Genomic DNA, 27,722 nt, shown 5'->3' with positions numbered 1-27,722 from the left:
CATTTTCTTTGTGATGAGATACTGGATGGGTAATGAGTGTTATACCTAGAAGCTCCAAAAAGGAGCTTCTATTAAAGTGTGGGATGTTAAATATTCTTAATAAAGGAGACCCATGGAGGTAGACTGGGAGAAAATTCAGATAAACTTCCAACCTCACCCTCACCCATGGTGTCTCTTCTTCCTTCAACATGTTTCCCTGGCTTTTTGTCTCATTAAATTAGCATAGATTCTTCTTTATTATTTATAATAGATTTTATCTTCCCTGGGAAGCCTTCTATTAATCCCAAGGTAGGATTAGATGTCTTTCCTGTGTGCTTACATGAGTAATGCTACTTGAGTGTTAACATTAATACGCAGTATTAAAGTTACCTATTTATTTATTTATCTCTCATGCAGATGGTAACCTTTTGGACAATGTGTCTAATACAGCATTGTATCCTCATGCCTTGCACACAGTAGACACATAATTCATTGATTAAAAATAATCAGATCAACCTCTGGAAAACTGAAAAGGACATTATAATTTAAACAAAAGAATGGGAGAAGAAGAATGTAAGTTATGGAGCTTTTCTTTTTTTTGGGGGGGGGGTCTGGTAGTGGGGCCTGAACTCTGGGCCTGGGCGCTGTCCCTCAGCTCTTCAACTCAAGGCTAGCACTCTACCACTTGAGCCACAGCACCATTCTGGCCTTTTTCTTTTTGCTTATGTGGTGCTGAGGAATCGAACCCAGGGCCTCCGGCATGCAAGGCAAATGCTTTACCACTGAGCCACCTTCCAAGCCCTGGAGTTTTTCTTATCTCTACAATCTCTCTCTCTTTCTCTCCTCTCTCTGACACCTGACACACCCAGAATAAAAACTGAACGATTATCTAGACAATCTGTGACTCAGTCAAGTTAATATATCAAAATTAACAATCCAAGTAGGCAAGTGAAAAATCAAACTTTCAGTTAAATTTATAAAGTTTAGAATTCTTAAACACTTCTATTGTTTTATAAAGATTTCTTATTGTTGTTACATAGATGTATAGAAAGATCAATCATTACAAACCTATTTATACAATATGTCTGAAGATCAATTCTACATACTTAAAGACAAGGATTCATTATCAGTACCAGTACTGTTAGAAACTACAAATGTAAATGTACAAGTAAGTATATATGAAACAAAGAGTACAATGTATGCAGAGCATCTTGAAAATAACTAGCTATATGTTAGATTACAATCTTTTTCTTGGTGATCTCAAGTTGGATGTATCTAAAACTCTTGTTAGGATAAAGTTTTCTCAATATTCTCTCAAGCCAGGCACCAGTAGCTCACACCTGTAATCCTAGCTACATAGGAGGCTGAGATCTGAGGATAGTAGTTCAAGCCAGCCCTGGCAGGAAAGTCCATGAGACTCTTTTTTTTTTTTTTGGTCCGGTCGTGGGGCCTGTACTCTGGGCCTGGGCGCTGTCCCTCAGCTCTTCAGCTCAAGGCTAGCGCTCTACCACTTGAGCCACAGCGCCACTTCCGGCTTTTTTTTCTTTTTGCTTATGTGGTGCTGGGGAATCGAACCCAGGGCCTCATGCATGCAAGGCAAGTGCTCTACCACTGAGCCACCTTCCCAGCCCCCATGAGACTCTTATATAATATGTGGCACTCTGGATGAAAGTGGCAGAGTTCTAGCTTTGAGTGAAAGAGCTCAGGGACAGTGCCCAGACCCTACATTCAAGCCCCACAACTAACATATAAATATATAAATGTATATACACGTATATGCATATCAACTAAAGGTCCAACCATTTCTTACAACTCTAAAGGGATATCACTTCACCCCTCTATTCCAAAAAACTAGTAAAAAAAAAAAAAAAACAATGTGCTTTAATCTTGTATAACACCCAAACCACACCAATTATTAACTTTATGCTCCCTAGTATGCATCTTCTGGTATTTTCACTTGATTTAATATTACTCCATTTTGGTACTTTTGAGACAACAGAAAGATACTATGATTATAAAATCTAATCAGGTAGAAACCACTTGCTGTAAATATTCCTATTTTATTTAAAATTATATTATAAATCTCACATTTTGTAGAAGGCAAGAGCAATTATTTTTATAAAATTACAATATTTTCAATCTTGCTGCTTTGAATCTAGTAAACACAAGTTAAGAATTCTATTTCCAGAGGCCTGCTGATGTCACTGACTCGTGTTTTGGATAAACAAGTAAATACCTATTAGAGCTGTGTATTAATATCAAACATCCAATAGCTGGACTCAGTGGTACCTAAGAAAATCCTAATTTTTAATAACTTTTTGCCATATCTGTTTCAAGCTGTGTAGAAATAAAAGACAAAATATCGTGTCAATATTTCTGGGACATTATTGTTCAGCTTGGAATTTCAGTAACTAATACTGGTAGACCTATAAGAAAGGCTGTAAAAGTTGGGTGTTGATGGCTCACGCCTGTAATTCTAGCTATTCAGGAGGCTGAGATTTTAGGATTGAAGTTTGCAGCTAGCAAGGGCAGGAAAGTCCTTTGAGATTCAATCTCCAATTAACCACTCAAAAACTGGAAGTGGCACTGTGGTTCAAGTGGCAAAATGCTAGCCTTGAGCATGAAAAGGCTCAGGGACAGTGCCTAGGTCCTGAGTTCAAGCCTCCAATAAACCAAAAAAGGAAAAGGAAAAGAAAAAAGACAAGCTATAGAGACTTCAGTAACTTCAAAGAAACTTGTTACATAATAACAAGGTTGAATTAGTAACCTTCTAAAAAACCTTTTGCTAACTCATTCTTGGAATATGATGTTAGAAATGGATGACTTCTTCATGAGCATCATGCACATCCTGAACTTTTAAATATCTAAATTTAACCAAACCCAAAACACATTTGGTCAAATTCATTTTAAACCATTCCTCAAATTTTTACATACATATTTCAAAACAATTTACTCCATGTGTTTCTGATTCATTTACACTTTTGTCATCAAACACTTATTTTATAAGAGTTAGTTGATATTTTTTAATTCGAGATGCCTTATATAGTCTGGTTTTATGTATATACTTTGAAACATTCTTATTTCAAAGAGAACACATTTGTACCTCAATTGACTAACTTGGTTCACATGGAGTCTACACTTGTCAAAAATAGAAAATATTTCCATATTCTCATCTTTATTTTCTTTAATGTGTCTTATAACTCTGTTGACCCAGATATAGCTACATATATACCTAAATGATAGTTGTCACCGTTATCTAGGCAGTAGTTCAAAACTGCAATCTATGGAACACTAGTGTCTAAAAGGAGATTTAGGGGTGCTAATGGGTTGGAGCCACAGTCGAGTACATTAGGAAAATGTTGAATAAAAATTAAAGAAGTTTCAGTGGAATGCCAGTAGCTCATTGCTATAAATATACTACCTACTTGAAACGTTGATATTGGGAAGATCAAGTTTTGAGGCCAGCTGGAACAGCAACATTCCCTAGATCCATTTTCAATAGAGAGCTGGATGCAATGGCACACACCTCTCATCTAGCTACAAAGAAGGCCTCCCAGTCAGAAGTCTGGCCTGGGGGATGTAGCTCCACGGTAAGAATGATTACCTAGCAAGCACAAGCACCCAAGTTCAAAGCATAGTACTGCCAAGATGTATATAGATAGATGTCTTGATAGATCAATGTAGATATATTTATATATATTAAGATTTATACATAACATATATGGATATAAATATATATATATGTAGTTATATTTATTACCATAAACCTATTCTGTCACTGTAACATTACAAACTTTTTAGGAAAGGGGAAACCCTGATATTTGTTATATGCTCAGCTAAAAAATATTACTAAGAAATCTCTTTTAATAGGATAGAAACAAATTAGAGTCTGAGTTTGCATTAACAACAAACGAAGTCTAGTTCACAACTTTTGTAGGGCAAAGTTTTTTATGAAAACTGACATCTATTGATGTCATCTTTTGATGGATCAAAGTACAATATATGTTCATGTCTTGATTATGGCAAGAACATATTTTAATTCTTTTTTTTTTACCAGTCATGGTGCCTGAACTCTGGGCCTGGGCATTGTCCCTCAGCTCTTCAGCTCAAGGCTAGTGCTCTACCACTTGAGCCACAGCACTATTTCCAGCTTTTTCTGCTTATGTGGTGCTGAGGAATCGAACCCAGGTCCTCATGCATTCAAGGCAAGCACTCTACCACTGAGCCACCTTCCCAGCCCCAACATATTTTAATTCTAAGTGAGCTTCTCTCTGCTATGAAGTACATTTCAGAATTATACCTCAAAAGTACAATCTACATTGAGCAAATCAAAAATAATTTTAAAATTAATTTAATCAAGATACAATTTGGGCACTCTAGAACATGTTTAAGAATATGGACCTTCTTGCTTATGGCTGAGGCTCCTGAAATATTTGCGTAATCATGATATGATTCTACTGTCCAAAGATCACTAGAAGTTAACGTTTAATGATGTAATGCTTAGATAATGCATACAATCTATTGTATTCGATTATAAAGGTAAATGAGAAATAGTTTCTATCAAGAAGTGTAATGCTTAAGAATATAAATGAGGGGTTGTCTAGGAGAAACCAGCAAGGAGGGGAAAAGAAGAAGGTAAAAGAAGAATCAAAGTACATGACATAGAGATTTCTATGAAGAGCAAAATAAGCCCACCAAGCACTGTCTTGTAAAGTGGGGAGCAGAAGAGGAATGCACACACAACAGTGAAAGGACGCTCATACAAGTGCATGGAATTATTACGATGAAATCCCCTCCAGCCACTCATACATACCCACTCAAGAATCAAAGGTAAACAAAAATAAAGTGCTTGAAACAATAACTATACTACACACGGAATATAGTATACATTTGCTAAAATTCCATTTCTAGAAAAGAGCAGCGAAAAATGTCACTAACAATTTCCCTTGAAGAACATTAACAAAAGCCTTAAAACTATTTTATAAGGACTTCTACCTATGAAGATTGAACAGCTATGAGGATGCCTTCCAATCATACCCACTAGAATACTGGGTAAAGCACATGATGAAACAAGAATTCAGACACTGGCTAAGAGGTAACATAGACTACAGTTTATAAAAAGAGGTAAACTAACCAGCTGAGCCCTTGATCACTCACTGAATCATTTTCCAGGCTTTGGTGTATGAATCCAAACCTCTCAGAAATCACAGTGAGCTTGGGTGACACAGACAGGCAACTTGGCTGATAAAATTGGAATTTGTGGAAGAAATGACTGGGCAGAAAGCAGCTGAACAGAAAAAAAAAGAGCCCCAATAAACTACAGAGGTTCTAATGTTGGGCTCAACATCAATCTGCATATCTATGAAATAGAATTCTTCAAGGCTGAGGAAAGACACCACCAGCCATCATATGCCAAATAGTTCACAACTCACACCAAGCATAGAATAATTCCCACACACCAGACTAGCTTCCCTTAGACTGAAGACAAGGCTAAAACCCTAACAGTTAATATTGACAGAATGAAATTAGCGCCAAATAATCAAACTGCATGCTGAAACAAAGTTCAATACTCTTTAAAGAAACAACTAACCCAGCACCCAATAACATAAAATTCATAAAGTTCAATATTTGAAGTTTTTTTAACTGCAAAGAATCAGGAATATATGCCAAAAGCAATTGATAGATACCTGAAGAAAAGGAAATAAATACAATGACATTGATGGTAGCAGTAGCAGAAAAGGACATTAAAACAAGTACTGTATGTTCAAGGATGTAGTAAAAAACATGAACATGTTAAATAAAGTAATGAAAGTAGCTTTTTAAAATACATGAATTGAGAATGAAATTAAAATTACATTGGATAAGATAGTCACCAGAATGAAGATGGCTCAGAAACGATCAATGACCTTGAATACTCCTCAATAGAATTGCAGGATGTTGTCAAACTGACTACTGTGCTTGTAATTGGATCCCAGAAGGCAAAAGGAAAAGAGAAAATGTTTTTACTTGTTCAACCACTTTGGAAAGTAGTATGGAGGTTCCTCACAAGACTCCACATAGAGCTCCCCTATGACCCAGCAATCCCACTTTTGAGCATTTTCCCAAATGATCACAAACAAGACCATACTAAAGCTACCAGCACAACTATGTTTATTGCAGCATTATTTACCATAGCTAAGAATGGAACCAACCCAGATGCCCCTCAGTAGATGAATGGATCAAGAAAATGTGGTATGTATACACAATGGAATTCTATGCCTCCATCAGAAAGAATGACATTGTCCCATTTGTTAGGAAATGGAAAGGCTTGGAAAAAATTATATTAAGTGAAGTAAGCCAGGCCCAAAGAAACATAGGTCCCATGGTTTCCCTTATTTTCAATAATTATATATCTGAGTCAAGCAAAAAAGGTCAGATAAGTTGATGTTAGGGAAATAAACCCCAAGATAAGTATTCAAATGTTTTTTTCTTTCTTGAGATTGTTTCTAACATATTTATAAGATGATTTCTTTGTTGCTTTGTATGTCCCTTCCCCACGGTATAACCCCTGCATTCACTGTATTTGATGTTGGTATAATTTGTGGAGGGGAAAGGGAAAAAAAAATCTTTTAAATGGGGATACAGGTGGACGCATTGCAACAATGAGATGTACAAGTCGTTATGTCAAAAAACAAACTTTACAACTTTGGTATGAGAGGAGGGGGGAGCCTGGGAAGGGATGAGAAGGGGAAACAAAGGAAGAGGCAACAATGCTTGATAAGAAATGTACTCATTATCTTGCCCCTGTAATTGTAACCCCTCTGTATGTATTTATTGTATGTATGTATTGTATTGTATTGTATGTATTGTATTTTCACAATCAAATAAATAAATAAATATAAATAAATAAATAAATATTTTTTTAAAAAAAGCAGGTGGCTCACACCTGTAATCTTAGCTACTCAGGAAGCTGAGAACTGAGAATCACGGTTCAAAGCCAACCTAGGCGGGAAAGTCCATGAGACTCTTATCTCCAATAAACCACTAGAAAACCAGAAGTGGTGCTGTGGCTCAAGGGGTAGAGAGCTCACCTTGAGCTGAAGAGCGCAGGGACAGCGCCCACGCCCAGAGTTCAAGCCCCACGGCTGACCAAATTAAAAAAAGTAATCATATCAAATTTCTAAAGTGAAAACTATAAATTACAAATACAAAAGCTTCAAGAAATCCTGGGCAGAATAAATCTTAAAGAGTCACACATAACATCATAATATAGTGAAAAAGAATAAGAATAATCAATAATAATAATAACAACAAATGGCAACCTAACTTAAGCAAGTAATATCTTTAAAGTACTAAAGAAACACATATTTTTAATGAAAACACATATGTTTTAATGAAAACAAAATAAAGACCCTTTCCAGACCAAAAAAATGCTGAAAGAATTGATATTATCAGACTAGTATTCCAGTCATCCTTTTATATTCTCGGGATACTGCATGTAGTAGAAAAACATTACACAATGAACTTAGCTTCTGCCAAAAAAAAATTTTTAATGGAAAACAAGATCTAAATTTCCAGAAGGAAGGATATAATGAAAACAAAATTAGAAAAAGATAGAATGGAAGGAAGGCTAAAAATTAATAAAATAAAATACCGGCTACCTGAGTTGGTTGCAAAATTAATAATCTAGCTGTACTGGTCAAGAAGAAAGAGTCTACTTTATTGAGGATAGAAATGGTTTGTGGGATAACAACATGCAGTATAGACATTAAGAACAACAAGAGAAATAATGAATCACTTAGTACTAATTTAAGTATGATGATTTAGACGAAAAAGTCGATTCCTTAAAAAGACATTTTTTTTAAAAAGCTGAATAGCTCTTTATCTTTTCAATTTTTGTCACCATGAAACTTCAGGTCCATATGGCTTCATTAGTGACTACTTAAAATATGTAACCTGCAAACACTATGATACAACATAAATCTTCCCAGAGAATAGAAAGAGAAGAAATACTTTTGAATTCATTGTTTAAAATCAAAGTTGTTACAAGAAAACAACAAGTCAATATCCATCATAAGTAAATTTAAAACCTATTAATAAAACTTTAATGCATTGAATCCTACAACATACAACATGGATAATACATAATGATCAAGTAAAGTTTATCCCATACATCCAATGTGAGTTTAACATTCAAATATCAGTCTATGTAATTCATCAAATGAGGGAATACATACACAAGTGCATATAAACACACACAAAAGGTCATCTCAAAGACTATCATTATTTCAATAAGCATTCTCTTATTTTCATTTCATATCTTTTAGAATCGAAATGTTTTACTTCTCTTTTTAATTGCTTAGTTTTCTGCACTTCTGCACTTCAAGGTTGTACAAGAGGATTACAATTTAATATGTCCATTCATCTAAGTATGGAATGCTCTTTGAGCAAAGGAGACATTGTGTGAGTGTGTGTGTGTGTGTACTGTCCCTTGGCTTTTGTGTTAAAGGCTAGCACTTTCCAATTTGAGCCACAGTTCCACTTCTGACTTTTTGATAGTTAATTGGAGATAAGAGTCTTGAGAACTTGCCTGTCTAGGCTGGCTTTGAACGTTGATCCTCAGATATCAGCCTCCTGAGTAGCTAGGTTACAGGCATGAGCAACTGGTACCTCGCTAAAGTATATATTTTTAGAAGCATTTCTTTTTCTAGAAATGTAAGATTTACTTCGTTGAGGCCATTCACTGCACTTCAATTGTTAGTAACATATATGCTATTGAAGAGTCTCTTCTATAAAGAAAATTAGAGGGGCTGGGAAGGTGGTTCAGTGGTAGAGCACTTGCCTTGCATGCATGAGACCCTGGGTTCGATTCTCAGCACCACATAAGTAAAAAGAAAAAAGCCGGAAATGGCGCTGTGGCTCAAGTGGTAGAGCGCTAGCCTTGACCTGAAGAGCTGTGGGACAGTGCCCAGGCCCAGGCCCCATGACCGGACCCCCAAAAAAAATTAGAAAAAGTAGATATTCACATGTTAAAAAATGAAAATCTGCTCATAATCTGCATGTTAAATAGAATAACTCAAAGTGGACTACAAACTTAAAGAAAAACAAAACTATAAAATTTGTAGAAGAACTGAAGAAAGAAGCTGAATGATAAGACTACATTAAAGGTTGGAAAGACTTCCCATGTTCATGAATGAGAATTAATATTTGTAAAATGGCTAAAATATCAAAAGTACATACAGATTCAATAAAATGTTCATGAAAATACCAATGACATTCTTCACAGAACTAGTAAAAAATATCCTGAAGTTTATGTGGAAGTACAAAAACATAACCAAAGCAATCTTAAGCAGAAAAAGTGATGCTGAAGGTATTATAATACATGATTTCAAGTTATAGTAGAGCCAGAGAACAAAAGCAGCATAATACTGGCACCAAGACAGACATGTACACCAGTAAAATACAAGGCTGAAGGGAAAAAAAGAGGCCCCAAAAATAAACTCACACATCTACAGCCATCTGATTTTCAACAACAGTGCCATAAACAAACTTTCAAGAAAAGATAACCTCTTCAACAAGTCATGCCAGGAAAACTGGGTAACTGAAGGTAGAAGAATGAAACTAAATCCCTATCAATAGCCCTGCACAAAAATAAAAACTCAAAATATGTTCCCAGAACCTGATGCCAGTGGCTCAAGCCTGTAATTATAGCTACTCAGGAAGCTGAGATTTGAGAATCTCAGTTCGAAGACAGCCAAGGCAGGAAAGTCCATGAGACTCTTATCTCCAATAAACTGATCAGACAAAGCCAGAAGTGGCACTGTGGCTCAAGTGGTAGAGTCCTAGCCGTGAGTACAAAGGGGCTCGGGGACAGTGCCCAGGCCCAGAGATCAAACCCCAGACCAGCCAAAACTGTGTGTGTGTGTGTGTGTGTGTGTGTGTGTGTGTGTGTGTGTGTGTGTGTGTTCCCAGAAAGTCAGAACAGCTATCCATTCCATCTTTGATTCCAGTGAGAAAATTCAAGCAAGACAGAAAACATAGGGAAAGCAATCTGAAAGTTTACTAAGAAAGAAATAAGGCGGCAGCAAAAGGAGATTTTTTACATGTCATGATGCCATGGGAAGATGGCACTCCAGATCATCTTCATCCAACTTTAGGGTATTGATATAGAAGCTTAGTTTACATAAAGAATTAGGTTCCAGGGCAAAAGGTATGCATAATTTAAGAAACTCAGTTGCAAAAAACAAAAAACAAAAACTCAGTTGCGCTTGTGGCCTGGTTGGTCAGTATATCGGTTCTGGTTCTCCTGGGTTCCAGAGAAGATATTATCAGTGCCATCACCTGAAGGGAGCAATCTGGTCCTGTGTGATGGTTCCTTCAGCTCCAGGGTGCAACCTGATTATTATAGGTAATTGTCCTCATTTAGGGGAAGACCTGTCCTGCAAGGCTCTGCTGTTCCTTAGGGGTAGTTTCCAGTCCCTTGTCATAAAGATGTTATCGATCAGCCCTATCTTTCCTGAAACCAAAGATGATTGCTAAGTGACTGTAGAGAGAACAGCTTGGAGCAAAGACAAATTTAAAATGGAGGCAGCAAGGTCAGCCTTTTCTCCTTTCAGTTATTTCATTGAAGCAAAAACAGTTTGATTAAGGATGCAGTCACAATATTCAATACATAGCCTATGAAACTAGGAAAATTGAGGAAAGGGGTTGGATTAGGAGAGATGGGGGGAATGAAGATGTTCTTGACCAGATTGCATTGTACTTTTGAACTAATGTGTAGAATGGTAACCCCTTTGTACAGCTACTGAAAAATAATTTTTAAGGAGATTATATTAGGGCAAGTATTGTGACACAGTATGTGTCTCTTGTGATAAAGTATAATTCTAAGTAATAAATGGAGTCATCTCATTACCTGTAGAGTGTAATGTCTTCAGGGAATGTTTTCTTCTATATTTTTTCCTTTTTTATTTTTATTCTTATTACAAAGGTAATGAACAGAAGGAGTACTGTTACATAAATCAGGGAATGAGTACATTTCTTTTTGGACCATATCACCCTTTCTCTCTTGCGCTCCTGGCGTTTCCCTCCCATCCCTACTCACTGTTTCTATTTTTAAATTATGTACTCCTGAATCTATCCTATTGTTTGAGTTTGCAAACTTTCGCACTAAGACTTCTATAATTTTCAAATAATTATAATGACAGAAGGGGAAACGTAATTGGAATTATAGCTAAAGTGTGTACTCTGCAGAATTTTCTTTCACTAATGTAAATAAATCAACATTTAATCCTGTATGTATATGCATAATAAATGCAAAATTGTCTTTTTAAAATCTCAATTTAAGTAGCTATTACACATATGTCTTCAGTAGGCTGAAAGTGAGTTGTGTCTCAGATCGCAACCACAGCTATTTAGGGTTTGAGCACTTATGGAGATTGCCTTAGAGAAATTCCTATCTCTGAGTCCAGTCTACGGGATGAAGTTAGCTGTAAATTGAGAAGTTCTCATTGCAGTATTTTCTCTCAGAAACTTTGTGACCTCATCTTCCATTTTAAGTTACCATCCCATTTCCCCATCACTCATGGCTCACTGCTACATGTTGAAATGAATCAAAGTCCTTAACGCCTAAAAATGTAAAATTACTAAAAGAAAACAGAGGGGAAACATTTTGTAAATTTTATTTTATTGTAAAGATGCTGTACAGAGGGGTTACAGTTAATGAGTAAGGCGATGAGTACATTTCTTGTCCAGCATTGCTACCTCCTCCCTCGTTGTTCTCCCGCTATAGATCTATAGACAATGACTTCCTGAGTTGGAGTAGCTCAGTGGTAGAGTGTTTGCCTCACATGCATGAGGCCCTGGGTTCGATTCTTCAGCACCACATTAGCAGAAAAGGCCAGAGTAGTACTGTGGTTCAAGTGGTAGAGTGCTAGCCTTGACCTGAAGAGCTGAGGGACAGTACCCAGGCCCAGAGTTCAGGCCCCATGACTGACAAAAAATAGACGTGACCATAATACATAACAGTATTTACAACTCTACAACAAGAAAATACCTCAATTAAAAACTAAGTGTTCATAGCTTTAGTATGGCCTTGTTTGTGATGATTTGGGTAAATGCCCAAAAGTGGGATTGCTGGGTCATAGGGGAACTCTATGTGAAGTCTTTTGAGGACTTCCATACTATTTTCCAAAGTGGTTGAACAAGTTTACACTCCCACCAAAAATGCAATATTGCATCATTATTCACCACAGATAAGATATGGAACCAACCTAGATGCTCCTAAGTAAATGAATGGATCAAGAAAATGTAATACATCCATACACATATATACACACATACACACACACACACACACACACACACACACACACACACACACACACACACACACACACACACACACACACACACACACACACACACTGGAAGTCTATGCTTGCATTAGAAAGAATGACATTAGGGGCTGGGAAGTTGGCTCAGTGCTGGAGTGCTTGCCTCACATGCATGAAGCCCTGGGTTCGATTCCTCAGCACCACATAAGGAGAAAAAAGCCAGAAATGGCACTGTGGCTCAAGTGGTAGAGCACTAGCCTTGAGCTGAAGAGCTGAGGGACAGCGCCCAGGCCCAGAGTTCAGACCCCACCACCGGACCCCCCCCCCAAAATAAAAGTTCATAGAAAGAATGACATTGTCCCATTTGTTAGGAAATGGAAAGACTTGCAAAAAATTATATTAAATGAAGAAAGTCAGACCCAAGGAAACATAGGTCCCATGGTTTCCCTTATTTGCAATAACTAGTATCCATCTAGAATAATCTTGACAGACAAGCAGAAAAGGTCAAAAGCTATGTATATATGACCATGTAAGATGATACTAAGCAAAATGAGCCCCAAGATAGGTTTTTTTGTTTTTTTGGTCCGGTCATTGGGCCTGAACTCTGGGCCTGGGCGCTGTCCCTCAGCTCTTCAGCTCAAGGCTAGCGCTCTACCACTTGAGCCACAGTGCCACTTCCGGCTTTTTTCTTATGTGGTGCTGAGGAATTGAACCCAGGGCCTCAGTCATGCAAGGCAAGCGCTCTACCACTGAGCCACCTTCCCAGCCCAAGATAGGTTATTTTTAATGTACTATGTGATGTTTTTGTTTCTTTTGTATGTTCTCCCCCATGTATAACCCCTGTTCTCACTGTATTTGATTCCAGTGCCCTGATATCATGTTTCTAATTTGGGGATGGAAAGGAAAATAACAAAATGCTGAAATAAGGATATAGGTTGGCCCATTTTAACAATGATACTACAAAACACTATGTTGAAAACGAACTTTACAACTTGAAGGGGAGGAGGGAGGTGGGGAGGGAAGAGATAGTAGGGGAAAAACAAGGGAGAGGGTAACAATGCTCACTAGCAAATGTACTCATTGCCTTACTCATGTAACTGTAACCCCTCTGTACAGTATCTTTACAATAAAAAATATTTTTAAAAATAAGTGCTCAAAGTGCCCATCTACTTGTGTATGTGCCAAGTAGTTTGAGTTTACAAGGCCTCAGGAGCTTTGGATAGCTCCTGTACTCCTGGGACATTTCTACAACTACTAGAACAAGGCTGTCCAGAGATGGAAGTCCAGAGTCCTGAGTGACTTCTGTCTTCTCTGTCCTCCTCCTCCTCTTCCTCCTCCTCCTCCTCCTCTGATTTCTGGATGGTCAGCAATGCTCTGGGCCCTGCCCCACTAACCTGAGGGCTCACATATAATGGGCACACCAAATATAACATGCTGAATAAATGAGAGAGAGAGAGAGGAAGGAAGGAAGGAAGGAAGGAAGGAAGGAAGGAAGGAAGGAAGGAAGGAAGGAAGGAAGGAAGGAAGGAAGGAAGGGAGGGAGGGAGGGAGGGAGGGAGGGAGGGAGGGAGGGAGGGAGGGAAGGGAAGGAAACAAAAGAAGAAAGAAAGAAAGGAAGAGAAGAAAGGAAGAAAGGAAGAAAGGAAGAAAGAAAGAAAAGAAAGAAAGAAAGAGAAAGAGAGAGAGAAAGCAAGCAAGCAAGCAATGCAAATTAAAGCCACAATAAGATATAACTTCCTACGATGTTTCCATTACAGTACCTACAATTAAAACATTAACAACATCAAATGATAGAGTCATTGACTTTTTTGTGCATTGCTGGTGGATATGTAAAATAATATAGTCACTTTGGGGAAAAAACAAGTACAGTTCAAATCCTACATTTAAAATTAGCTAATCGTAGCCAGTGACTCTTGCCTGTAATCCTAGCTACTAAGGAGACTGAGATTTGAGTGTCAAGATTCAAAGCCAATCTAGGCAAGAAGGTTCATGAGACTCTTAGCTCCTAAAAGCCCAGAAGCAGAGCTGTGGCTTAAGTGGTGGAGTGCTAGCCTTGAGCACAAAAGCTAGTGCCCAAGCCCTGAGTTTAAACCCCAGGACTAGCACACACACACATATACACACACACACACACACACACACACACACACACACACACACACACACACACACACACACAAAACTTAATTGTATTTCATGTAATTCATTCCTTGAGATAAAGCTCATTTTTTCAAAAAAAAATTAAGTTGACAATACATTTTTAAAGTGGTAAAATAAAATTCTGCTGATCTTGGGGTGGTTTAACATTTTGAGACTTTCTTCAATTGTTCCCTGCTGTTCTAAGATTTTTCTATCTACTCAGGTTCAAGACAGGGATCATCCCGATTTGGAAAAGCTGTGATAACAGATGCTAGCCAGAGATAAGGAGTCTACTTCCTGACCCAATAAATTTCAAAATCTTAGACCTTAGGAACATATGTTCAATCTTTGCCTGGTAGAGAAATGAGATGAAATACAAGGAATTATGGGACTCTTGTGAGCAACCCCTTTAGGAGTTGCTATACTTGGCATTAAAGATGGGGTTTTACTAACTTTTCTTTAGGACTAATCTTGAATCTTGATCCTCTCAATCCTTGCTTCCTGAGTAGCTAGAATTACAGGTATAACATGTATCTGTTACCTCACCTCGTCAAGGAGACATGTCTTTAATTTACAATATATTTATTTAACATAGTCTTAGAGATTTAACTGTATATTGCCTATTTAAACATGATTACTACCCAGATCTACAACTGCAATAACCTAAGTAGTTCAGGAAAAGAACTTACTTTGGAATGAATAGTCGCATAATTAAGCAAGTGCTTTTCAGAGCTTTGACACAAAAGGACCTCTGAACTTTGTTTTGTTTTTTTTCCTCTGTAAAATGGGAACAAACATCCAATTGCCCACCACTGGTTTTATGTGCACTGGTCTCTGAATGAACTAGCTGAGTCCATCTTTCTGAAAAAAACATCCCTTGTTGCAGGGTTCTGCAGTAACTCTCCCAGAGTTGAAACAGACTTTCAGTATAAGCTGCCTCTGAACAACCATCTCCCATTCCTACTGCAGGGTTTATAATAATAAATGTAATTGTTTAAGTGCCAAAAAATTACCCTAAAAACTTACAGCTGAGAAAATACTCCTCTAGTGTGTGCATTCACAATACCTTTGCATTCTAACCCCCTGGATTGATGACTTGCCATTACAGTTGAAACAAAATCTTATGATTTTACTGTGGCTTATCATGATTAACCTCTGCAGGATCTGCTGCTCCCTAATTCCCAACTGAACTTCCTTCCAATTCCCCTCCCACTCACTATGCATCTTGATCATCCTTGGACACACCAAGCACAAAGTTTCATACTTCTAGGGATACCTGACTGAAACCACGTCTTTTCTTCTTTTCTTCCCATCTCATCAGATTTTTATTACTTTCTATCCTCTATTAGCTCTGTGTGTGTGTGTGTGTGTGTGTGTGTGTGTGTGTGTGTGTGTGTGTGTGTGCATGCGTCCGCGTGCATGCGCTACTCCTGGGGCTTGGACTCGGGGTCTGGGTGCTGTCTCCCTGAGCTCAAGGTTAGCATTCTACCACTTGAGCAACAGAACCACTTCTAGCTTTGGGGTGGTTAATTGAAGATAAAAATCACAGAAATTTTCCTGATTGGCTGGCTTCAAATTGCAATCCTCAAATCTCAGCCTCCTGAGAAGCTAGGATTACAGGCATGAGTCAATGGTGGCCAGCTTCTGCTTTGTTTTAATAGCAATTTAAATGTATATTTAACTTATTTAATGTGAAGTAGGGCCAATGAGGACATAACATTTCTAGAGTCTGGTATATGATGGCAATGAATATAAATCTGTTGACTTAACTAACACCAAGGAGAATACCAGAGGAACACCATCCCTATCAAGCCCTGATTGTGAGCACTGAAACAAGAGTCATAAAGCCATTCTCCATCACCCACTGTGACAGGCAATCTGTCTGTGAGTTCATCTGCTTAATTTTCTTCCCCAGAATGTATCTTTAATACACAGCCAAAATATTTTACTTTTATCCTAATGGTCTACTGAAAGAATCATAAGATATCCACTCAAGTATATTTGCTAGTATCTTAGTTAAGTGTGGCATTAACTTTATGTTGTTGTTGTTAGTTGATCCTGGTGCTTATTCAAAGTAAAACAATTGAAAAACTACAAGCAACCCCATTAGGTTACACATAATTGTGCAGAAGCCTCTTCCAATCTTCACTAAATGACACGGGTCCTTCAACTTGGCTTTAAAGAATAATTTCTAATACATTAACAGTAAAGAGTATACTTACTAGGTCTTAAATTCTTCCCAAAATTTAATACTTCCATAGAAAGTTGTGGGTTGAACATGATTTCTATTGCTCAAAATGAATTCGGGGCAAGCAAGCTATAAAAACAGATACTTTGTTCCTTGTCTTATTACCCTACATTAACTGGACAAAATAATATGTTTCATGGTAACACTTCACTACATATGTATGTAACTTACTTTATTCATATCTTTCCCATTGTTCCTTTTCATCCCCTGTCTCCTTTTTCCTCCCAAATAGTCTCACTTCTACTTTCCTGTCATTTTTTTTTAAAATCTGTACTGTGCTTATGGGAGAAAGGGTGATACTGTCTTTTTTGGTCGGTTTATTTCACTTAACATGATTATCTCCAGTTCTATCCATTTTCCTGTGCTTTTATACAACAAATTTTTATTTGAAATTTGCAGCAAAGCTCAGGGTTTTTTTACAGAGAAAAAAATAAAACAAGAAGAGATTTTTTCTATTTTTATCACATTTATTATTTTATATACATTGAATTATTTTTATTAGCATTATCTTTAACTAAGAGCAAGTTTTTTCAAAATTCATTCTTTAAATTTATCATAATTAAAATATACTGAAAGGATTGATAAGTCAACATAAAAAGAAAACTGAAAGAAAATCACCTAGATACATATATTTCTATTATATCTATGTGTATATATAGATTGATCATGTATATTTGAGCAAGTATAAGTGGGCTTACTCAACTGCACAATGCCTATAAGGTAGATACCCAGACTTACATAATGTTAAGTAATTCATTCCATTATTTATTACATTCATTCCAATTTTAGCAACTGTACTTAAAGCAGTTACAATTATACACATAAATTCAATACAAAAGGAAAGGAATATTATTAAAAGGGGAGGAAGTAGAGAATAAGAAAGAGCATTAGAAAGAAGTGAATATAACCAGAGTACAGGATATACACGTAAGGAAATGTTATAGCAAATGCCTTCCTATGCAAAATATAGTGTATTTGAATAAAAACTAGTTTTGAGATATAAAATCAATTAAAAGTAAAAGCCTAGGGCAGATGATCAAGTGCTTGTCATGAATGATCCCTCATTTGGAACATTCGCCTTACAGGACCCAAGTGTCTCTCCCATCACCCTACCCAGGTTTACATCAAGTCTAGTACAGAGGACACTTAGAGAGTAGATCTATGCATGGACATTTCACTTTCCCAAGGCACCTGCTCCTCACTTTGTTGTTGTTGTTGTTGTTGTTGTTGTTTGGTTGTCTGTTTTTGAGACTCCTTCCCTAACTTCCTTGTATTCATTTCCCATTTTCTGAGGTGGTCCTAGGCCAACGGCTTGTCCTCAACAGAAGTGCTCCTTGCTCCATATCTTGGTTTGTCATCTACCTGCCACCAAAATATGACCTGTTCCATATTCATCCCTTTCAGTTCAATATTCTAGCAGAATTTTTTGTTATACCTTCAAGATCACAGTTTGCACTTAGCAGTCAATCAATGGGTAATTCTTTAACCTGAAGTACATTTAATAAGGATATTTTGGCTCATTGCTAGAGATACTTGTGGGAAAGCTCATTTTGGTACTCCATGATTTCTCTCACAGGGATACTGTACTCTGTGTGTACACAGAAAGAACACAATTATTGGTGGTGTATTAAATCTCAATAGAAAATCACAGTATCACAGAATCTCAGTGTAAGGCAAGGTCTCAGTGTTGATGTAGTTTATGAATTTTTGTAGGCTAGGAGCCATCTCTTATCTATAGCAGATAACATAGTACCCTGCATGTAGTTAATACTTAAGAAATACAATGAATCTATAAATACTTGCACTTCTATCGGTGCATTAATCTCCTTTACATACATATTTCCCTATTTTGTATTTCCAGTTGGCTTCTACTATTGTATACATGTCCATCACCAAGGTTTTGCCTTTACTGACAAATTTAATAAAGCACCAAGCATTACACAATATAATTGTTTATATTTGTTTGTATTAGTACCAGGACATATTTGCCAATATGACAGTGTAGATCCAAATTTTGGTTAGCATCCTAGCCTATCTTAAAACAACATGCATTTCTTCAAAGCATTCTCCTTGGGAAATAGCTTATACCCATTAAAGGTCTGTTCAGAAAAACAATCTAGAAGACTAGTGACAGCCACAAAATATTGTGCTTTTTTTTTTTTACCAGTTTGACATTAATATGATAAAATGTGCATTACATCAGCATAATACAAAAAAACCTGGAGACCCCCCAAAAAATACAAAGAAAAATGAAAATTCCAAGTGATGACAGGAAAAATACAATTAGGCATTCCTTTGTTTCATGTGATTTTCTACTACACTGAGAAGGTATGATCTTAATTCCGTGTGTGTGTGTGTGTGTGTGTGTGTGTGTGTGTGTGTGTGTGTACCAGTACTAAACTCAGGGCCGTAGACCCTCACTTGATTTTTTTTTCCCCAGTTAAGACTGACACTCCACTTTAGCCACAGCTCAACTTCCAACTTTTTGCTAGTTAGTTGGAGAAAAGAGTCCCATGGACTTTTTTGTCACAGCTGGCTTTGCATTTCAATCCTCAGATCTGGACCTCCACAGTAGATAAGATTGTAGGTATGCCTGGCTGCATGTGACCTTATGAAATACACTAAAAGGAAAATTAGATGCTCACATACCTAGATCAAGGCTTGAAAGACAACTCAATCTAAAGTTTGATTTCTCCATGACCCATAACAAGCTTGCAACAAAGGACTCAGTTCTCATTACTGGAAGTTATTAGCTGTGCTAAACTCAGCAACCAAGAGCAAAATATCTAAATAACTCTCCGAAGTAGCATAAAGTAATATTACATCTTCATTGAAATCTCAAATCTTACATTATCTAAAGATTTAAATCACCTTTAAAATGGAATCTATTAAAATTCTCAACTCATGTTGTGTTTATTTTTTTGTAAGTGGATGTATTATTCCTAGTAACATGTTTTGATATTACTCATAAATAAAAGCATGCAGTATTTTAGGGATTAATAGAAAAACAGAAATTTTCATGGAACATTTCTTTCATTAGATATTATCATGTTAGCATATTTTTCCTATTTCTGATTTCACTATAAAATAAAATGAGCTGATTTTTACCCTTAAGTTTCTTTAGAATATATACTACCAATAATACAAATACACATTAAAAAATCTCATTTCCCTCTAGAAATTAGCCCCAAAGAAGCCTCATAAAAGACAAAATTTAAGATATGACTACATCAAATTGATGTACCAGTTACCACTTATACCAAATACTATTTTAAATATTATTTTAAAGTCAAACTCTATCTTTTTGAAAACCAAAGATCACTTGAGTCATTAGAATGCTACTTGGCCTTTTCCTAAATTAATAACAAAGTGAACCAATTAGATAAGAATTAATTAGCGAAAGAAAAGAGAAAAAAGCATAAATCACCAACAACTAATCCAGTTATATTTTAGTTCTGTTTACCTTTTGCCAGTAGTGAGGCTTCAACTTAGGGCCTTCTGCTTTTAATTAGCTATTTTACTCGACTGTCACTTTACAACTTGAACTACAACTTGAGCTACAACTCCAGCTACAACTCTATCCAGCACTTTGCTGGTTAATTGGAGGTAAAAGTCTCTAGAATTTGTCTTTCCATGCTGGTTTTGTACCTAGATCCAAGAATACTTTTAAAAGCAATCTAGCCAGGCACTGGTGACTCATGCCTGTAATCCTAGCTACTCAGGAGGCTGAGATCTGAGAATCGTGGTGCAAAGCCAGCCCAGGCATGAAATGAGACTTTTATCGCCAATTAACTACCTGAAAATGGGAAGTAGAGCTGTGAGTCAAAGTGGTAGCATGCTAGCATTGAGCAAAGGGACAGCATCCAGGCCCTGAGTTCAACTGACCGAGAAATAAATCTACTCACCAGGTGATGGTGGCTCGTGCTTATGATTTTAGTTACTCAGGAGACTCAGATCTGAAAATCACATTTTGAAGCCATACAGACAGAGAAATACATGAGATTCTTATCTCCAATTAACCACCAAAAAGCTGGAAGTAGAACTGTGGCTCAAGTTACCGCTTACAACTCTAGCAGAGCACAGAGTTGAGTGAAAAATCTAAGGACAACCAACACCCAATCCCTGGATTCAAGCCCCAGTTACCAGGACAGAAGAAAGAAAAAAGCAATCTGCTCTTTTGTCACAAAGTTACACTTAAGGTTGCTAGAGGTATAGAGTGAGGCTGTTATATGTATGCACACACACACACACACACACACACACACACACACACACACACAAAATAGAATTCTATACCTCCATCAGAAATAATGATACTGCCCCAATTGTAAGGAAATGGAGAGACTTGGAAAAAATTATATTGAATGAAGTAAGCCAGACCCCAAAAGTTAGGTCCCATGGTTTCCCTTATTTGCCATAACTAGTATACATCTAGGATAATCTTACCAGACAAGCATAAAAGGTCAAAAGCTATGTACATATGACCATATAAGATGATGCTAAGTGAACGAACCCCATAGAGACACAAGAGGTTTTATCCTTGTCACTGTTATTTTTAGTGTTCTATGATTTTTTGTTTCTTTTATATGTTCTTCCCCCATGGTTGTAACCCCTGTTTTCACTATATTTGATTCCAGTTCCCTGCATCTTGTATGTACATTTTTCTAATTTGGGGAGAGGAAGGGAAATAACAAAATGCTGAAATAAGGATACAGGTTGACCCATTGTAACACTAAGATGTACATGACACTATGTCGAAAATGAACTTTACAAATGAGGGGAGGGAAGATTTGGGGAAGAGGGAAGGGAAGGGATGATAGGGAAAAAACAAAAGGAGGGATAACAATGCTCAATAGGAAATGTACTCATTATTTACTCATGTAACAGTAACCCCTCTGTACAGTATCTTTACAATAATATATATATATATATATATATATATATATATATAAGGATTTGAAGGCCAATCTGGACTATATAGAATATCTCAAAAAATAAATACATAAATAAAAATACATATTACCCTGTCAGTCTCCAAAAGCTCTATAAACATACTCCCACTCAAGATATAAAATTTTAATTTATAAATGATAATAAAGTACAATTGATATTTTAAATAGCTATTGATCCTTATTTAGAAAATCTGTGTTGAGGTAGAGAAGAATAATTACATATATAGAGAATACCCTTAAGTCTTATAGAGCAGAGCAAATCAGCTTTGTATTGATTAAAAATCCAGAAGAAAACTTAATAATTAATACGGTTTCTAATTTATGATCCAACAATTGAAAAGTTGTCATGGAAAGGGCCAAATCCGGGACTTTACACATGCTAGGCAAATTTTCCACTACTGAGCCACATCCCCAGTCCCCACAATTAAATTTTTTAATCTGAACATTGCCTCTCTTAATTTGAAAGATTCCAATGGTTTTTAATAATTCCTTGTTCTGAATAAAAGCATTTAAAATCATAGCTCCTGGGCTCAGGAGTGGCTCAGTGGTAGATTGTTTGCTTTACATGCCTGAGGTCGTGGGTTCAATTCCTCAGCAGTACATAAGCAGAAAAAAACAGAAGTGGTGCTGTGGCTCCAGTGGTAAAGCACTAGCCTTGACCTGAAGAGCTGAGGGACAGTGTCCAGGCCCAGAGTTCAGGCCCTACGACTGACAAAAATAAAAATCATAGCTCCTAATAATCTAAGTAACCTATTTAAATACTGTTGACCAAATCAGAGTAGTTTTGATTCAAAACTATGATCGAATAGTTTTTATCTGTTTTTGTCAATATATGAAACAATACCACATGAACTACTAAGATAATTAAACCAAATTAAGGCCCATGTACCTTATAAATATCTGAAAGTCAGTTTATTGTTAGTGTTGCTAACAAATGGATCAACAGTCAACATTTTTTTTCATTTTTTTAATTGTGAAAATATTGTACAGAGGGGTTACAATTACCTGGGCAAGATATTGAGTGCATTTCTTATCAAGCATTGTAGCCTCCTCCTTTGTTTCCCCTTCCCTTCCTTTCCCATCCTCCCCCGCCCCCCCACCACCACCGAATCCTCTTCTCCCCGCCCCCCCACCGAATCCTCCTCTCCCCGCCCCCCAACACCAAACTTGTAAAGCTCATTTTTCGCCATAAAGACCTGTACATCTCATTGTTGCAATGGGTCCACCTGTATCCCTATTTAAACGATTTGTGTTTTCCCTTCCCCTCCACAAATTATAACAACATCAAATACAGTGAGAGCAGAGGTTATGCCGTAGGAGAGGGACATACAAATCAACAAAGAAATAATTTTATAAATATGTTAGAAACAATCGCATGAAAGAAAAAAACATTTGAATACATATCTTAGGGTTTATTTCCCTAACATCACCTTATCTGACCTTTTCTGCTTGACTCAGACATATACTAGTTATTGCAAGTAAGGGAAACCATGGGACCTATGTTTCTTTGGGCCTGGCTTACTTCACTTAATATCATTTTTTCCAAGCCTTTCCATTTCCTAACAAATGGGGCAATGTCATTCTTTCTGATGGAGGCATAGAATTCCATTGTGTATATATACCACATATTCTTGATCCATTCATCTACTGAGGGGCATCTGGGTTGGTTCCATATCTTAGCTATGGTAAATAAGACTGCAATAAACATAGTTGTGCTGGTAGCTTTAGTGTGGTCTTGTTTGTAATCATTTGGGTAAATGCCCAAAAGTGGGATTGCTGGATCATAGGGGAGCTCTATGTGGAGTCTTTTGTGGAACCTCCATACTACTTTCCAAAGTGGTTGAACAAGTTTACACTCCCACCAACAATGCAGTAGGGTTCCCTTCTGTCCACATCCCCTCCAGCATCTGTTATTAAAGTTCTTAATTATAGCCATTCTTACTGGGGTGAGGTGGTATCTCAATGTTGTTTTGATTTGCATTTCTTTTATGGCTAGGGATGTTGAACATTTCTTCATGTGTCTATTGGCCATCCTTCTTTCTTCTTCAGAGAAGCTTCTCTTTAAGTCTTTCGCCCACTTATTTATTGGGCAGTTGTTTCTTTGAGGATTTGTTGTTGGGTGGTTTAATTTTTTGAGTTCCAAGTATATTTTAGATATGAGACCCTTGTCTGTTGTATGGCTAGTGAAGATTTTCTCCCAATTCATGGGCTTTCTATTGATCTTGCTAGCTATGTCCTTTGCCATGCAGAAGCTCTGCAATTTCATGCAATCCCATTTATCCAACCTTTCTTTGATTTGTTGTGTTTCTGGGTCTCTATTAAGAAAATTTCAACCTGTGCCAAGGAGACCTAGGGTTTCTCCTATTCCATCCTGTAATGTTTTCAGAGTGTCTGCTTTGACTCCGAGGTCTTTGATCTATTTGGAGTTGATTCTGGTGCAGGGTGATATATAAGGATCTAGCTTTAGTTTTCTACAAGTAGTTAACCAATTTTGCCAGCACCATTTACTGAAAAGGCTGTCTTTCTTCCATTCTATTTTTTTAGCTCCCTTATGGAAGATTAGATGGCTATAGGTCTGTAGGTTCATTTCTGGGTTTTCAATTTTATTCCATTGGTCGGTTCTTTTTGTTGTTGTTCTTGGAAAACTTTATTTCAGTTTAAACAACAGAGCAAATGATATCTATGCTATCCAGGAACAGATGAAAATATGGTCATCCTTCATAGTTGTATAGCTGGCAAATTCCAAATGAGAGATATAATCTAGGCAAAAGACATTTATTATTCCAGATTATATTTATCTCTCCATCTGAGACCATGAAAACCAGTCAAAAAGACTGGAAACAAATTTATATGAAGTCATACCAGAAAAGCTGAGAAAATGATATGTAATGTTCTGGGAAATTCTGTTTCTACTTAATATTCAGATGAATATGTTCTTAAAGGTCAGAAACAGGTGGTTCATACCCTAAGTGCTAGAAACAATGACAGACACTTTTAGCAGTTTAATGTGATTATTAAGATTTGAAACATTATTTAAAAATCTAGATGTAGGCTCAGTCAAGTCAAGGCCAAAAAATGAAACTCTTACATTTCTTTAGTGGAAACACAGAAACATGACTACTTAGATTTTTATCTTAATTTACAGTTAAAAGGTCTATTTTTAATGCATAAAAAATAGACACAGTCACATTGTTTCACACCTGAAAAAGACTCCACATAGAATATCCCCATTAACAACACTGAATGAGAAATCTAATTCAGTCTGCAGGTTTTATTTCTGATCAAGTAATAAGCTTTCACGTATTTTTCTTTTTTCTGTTCTTTCTTTTTGCAACAGTCTCAAACTGGCCTCACATTCATGATCTTCCTGCTTCAACCTTCTGAAAGCTGGGATATAAACATGTATCACCATCCCTAGCTCTGGTCTCAGTGACTTCTTTGCTTACCTTCTATTAACAACATATTAACTTGCCGTATAACTACAACATTGATTTTCAAGTTCTTCTTTAGTCATATTTTCCCCTTTTTGTGCCAGTACCAAGCTGTTTTGATTACTATGACTTAGTAGTAGTTTGAAATTTGGTATTGATATTCCTCTAGCACTGTTCTTTCTGTTGAGGATGGTTTTTGCTATTCGGGGTCTTTTATTGTTCCATATGAATTTTTGGATTGCCTCTTCTATTTCCTTGAAGAATGAGGTTGGAATATTAATAGGTATCACACTCAATTTGTAGATAGCCTTGGGAAGTATTGCCATTTTCATGATGTTGATCTTTCCAACCCAGGAGCATGGGAGTTTTTGCCACTTTCTAAGTTCTGTTTTGATTTCCATTTTCAGGTTTTTAAAGTTTTCATCATAGAGGTCCTTCACTTCTTTGGTTAAGTTAATTCCTAGGTATTGTATTTTTTGTGGGGCTATTCCGAATAACAGTCAACATTTTTTGTACTGGTGCTGGGGCTTGAACTCAGGGCCTTGCCTCATGGCAGGCCCTCTATAACTTGAACCTTGTTTCAGTTCTGGCTTTTTGCTGGCTAAACAGAAATAAGACTGTCATGGATTACTTTGCATGAGCTATTACCCAACCATGATCTCCAAATCTCAGCCTCCTGAGTAGCAAGGATTATGTGACTTACCCAAGCCTGGCTAAGAGTCAACTTTTGATAAGAAAATTTAAAGCACTACAGACAATAAACACAAACAAGAACTAAAAACAATACATTTTGACTTACCAATCAAAATGTACAGCTTCTGCAATTATTACACAAATGTTCTAAACTCTGCAATATATAAAGTAAGCAGAGTTGCCTTCTAAGCAATAAAAATATTCATTGTATTTTTCTTTTCACACACTGTCAATCTTTAACAGATAAGGGCAAATTAATTCTCAAATATTTTATATAAAAGTTTTAGTATTTCACTCTTACCTATTTTATACAAAATGCCAACCAAAGAGGAAATATTGAATACAGAGGTTACTTTGGAACCAGCCATTCCCATCACCTGGTGAATCTTCAGTTACAGAATCACATGTTTTCCTTCTCCAAGTCCTAACCATTATTTCATCATTACTAACAATTGAATTTACTGGTTAGTGTCTCCTTTCCGTTCCCAGAGGTATTTGAGGTTTTGAGATTTTTAAGGTATATTCTTGAACATACAGAGCAAGAGAGAGGGAACAGACATACGCTAAACACGTTTACATATTTTACATGCTGCCAAACAAATGCCAAACAAAAAAATAAGGAAATATAAAGGAAGACTATGTGGTAGAATGTCAGACTCTGGGTATGTTGATATTGATGGGGGAAAGTAGAGCTTACTTATCTATATTCAAATTTAAACCTTTGCACCATGTGGATAACTTACAGATTTTTAAGAAATTAATTAGCACCTCCTCTAAGATCATTTGCACAGTTCAGTTTGAGTTTTAATAAGAATAGCTTATAAAATTATCAGTATCCTCTATATATTCTTAGAATGTAATTATAAATTATGGAATTTAAATGAATAGCTAAAAGATATAAATGAGATAAATTCTTCCAGAGGTTATTAAATAGAAAGATTTATAAATAAAATTGACGGAATTCATAAAATCCTTGAGTTAAACTTATAATGTCTCAGTAATTGTAGGTTTGGGGCAACTGCTCCATAAAATTGTCCATCTAATTTCATTTGGAAGTTTACAAGATTAGTTCAGAGAGTTACAACTGCTTTTAAAAAGAATTCTAGCTGAGTATTGTGGCTCATACCTGTAATTTTGAGCTGCTCAGGACGTTGAGACTGAAAAGGCTGTGATTCAACATCAGCCTAGGCAGAAACATACATAACAACTCATTTCAACAGGAAAATCTAGGCATGGAGGTATGTATCATCTAGCTGAAATAGGAGAATTGAAGTCCAACTATCTCAAAATACCCAAAGCACTAAAGGCTGAAGGTATGACCAAACTGGTAGAGCACCAATTGTGGGGTTATACCACAAACCTCGCCCCAAGGGTGAGGTCCTGAATTCAAACCCCAGTTCTACAATTTGTTAAATAAACACACTAACATTTATGAAGGTCTTGGCTTGCAGGCCTAATAGTCACTTCCAAATACCATTACACTAGGTAATAGGTATCAATGTACTTGAATGAATTTAGTTCACAACAGTGATGACTCCCCATCTTGAAATTTTCAGTACATGTAGATTTGGGCAAGTGAACATTAACGTCTTTCATGACACAAGTCTCAAATGTACACAGTAAAATATATTTTACCAAAATACAAACGTTTGGTTAATTACAATTAAATTATGTGTCTACACCCAAAAGAACTCTCATCTAAGACTCTAAGAACTGTATTACACCATAAAAGTCAAAAGTTCTAGATCTAGACCAAAGTTGGCTGGGCTAAAGGTAGCCTATGTCTTTTAACAGATAACAGAAAGCTAATAAGTTTTTGTGGATCCAGGAGTATCCAGAAGAGGAAATGTCAACTCTGGAAGGGAAAGAAAGGGACTTTTGAGTTGCATTTGTCACCTGTTTGTTTTTGCCTTCATTGTTTTGCTTGTATTTACGGAAATCAGAAGATTACTACAACTCATAATTTAAA

The 27,722-nt window shown here is 36.6% G+C and overlaps 1 long non-coding RNA gene across 8 annotated transcripts in view; it reads right to left on the bottom strand.

The window, feature by feature from the left end:
* LOC138832890 (uncharacterized) overlaps positions 1 to 27,722 on the bottom strand; it is a 108,256-nt gene that overhangs the window by 3,315 nt on the left and 77,219 nt on the right. The window lies entirely within an intron of this gene.

Source organism: Dipodomys merriami, unplaced genomic scaffold (genome assembly GCF_024711535.1).
Source record: "Dipodomys merriami isolate MVZ:Mamm:240054 unplaced genomic scaffold, mDipMer1.0.p SCAF_20, whole genome shotgun sequence".
In the NCBI taxonomy this organism is placed as follows: domain Eukaryota; kingdom Metazoa; phylum Chordata; class Mammalia; order Rodentia; family Heteromyidae; genus Dipodomys; species Dipodomys merriami.
This window is presented reverse-complemented; position numbering and strand designations above follow the sequence as displayed.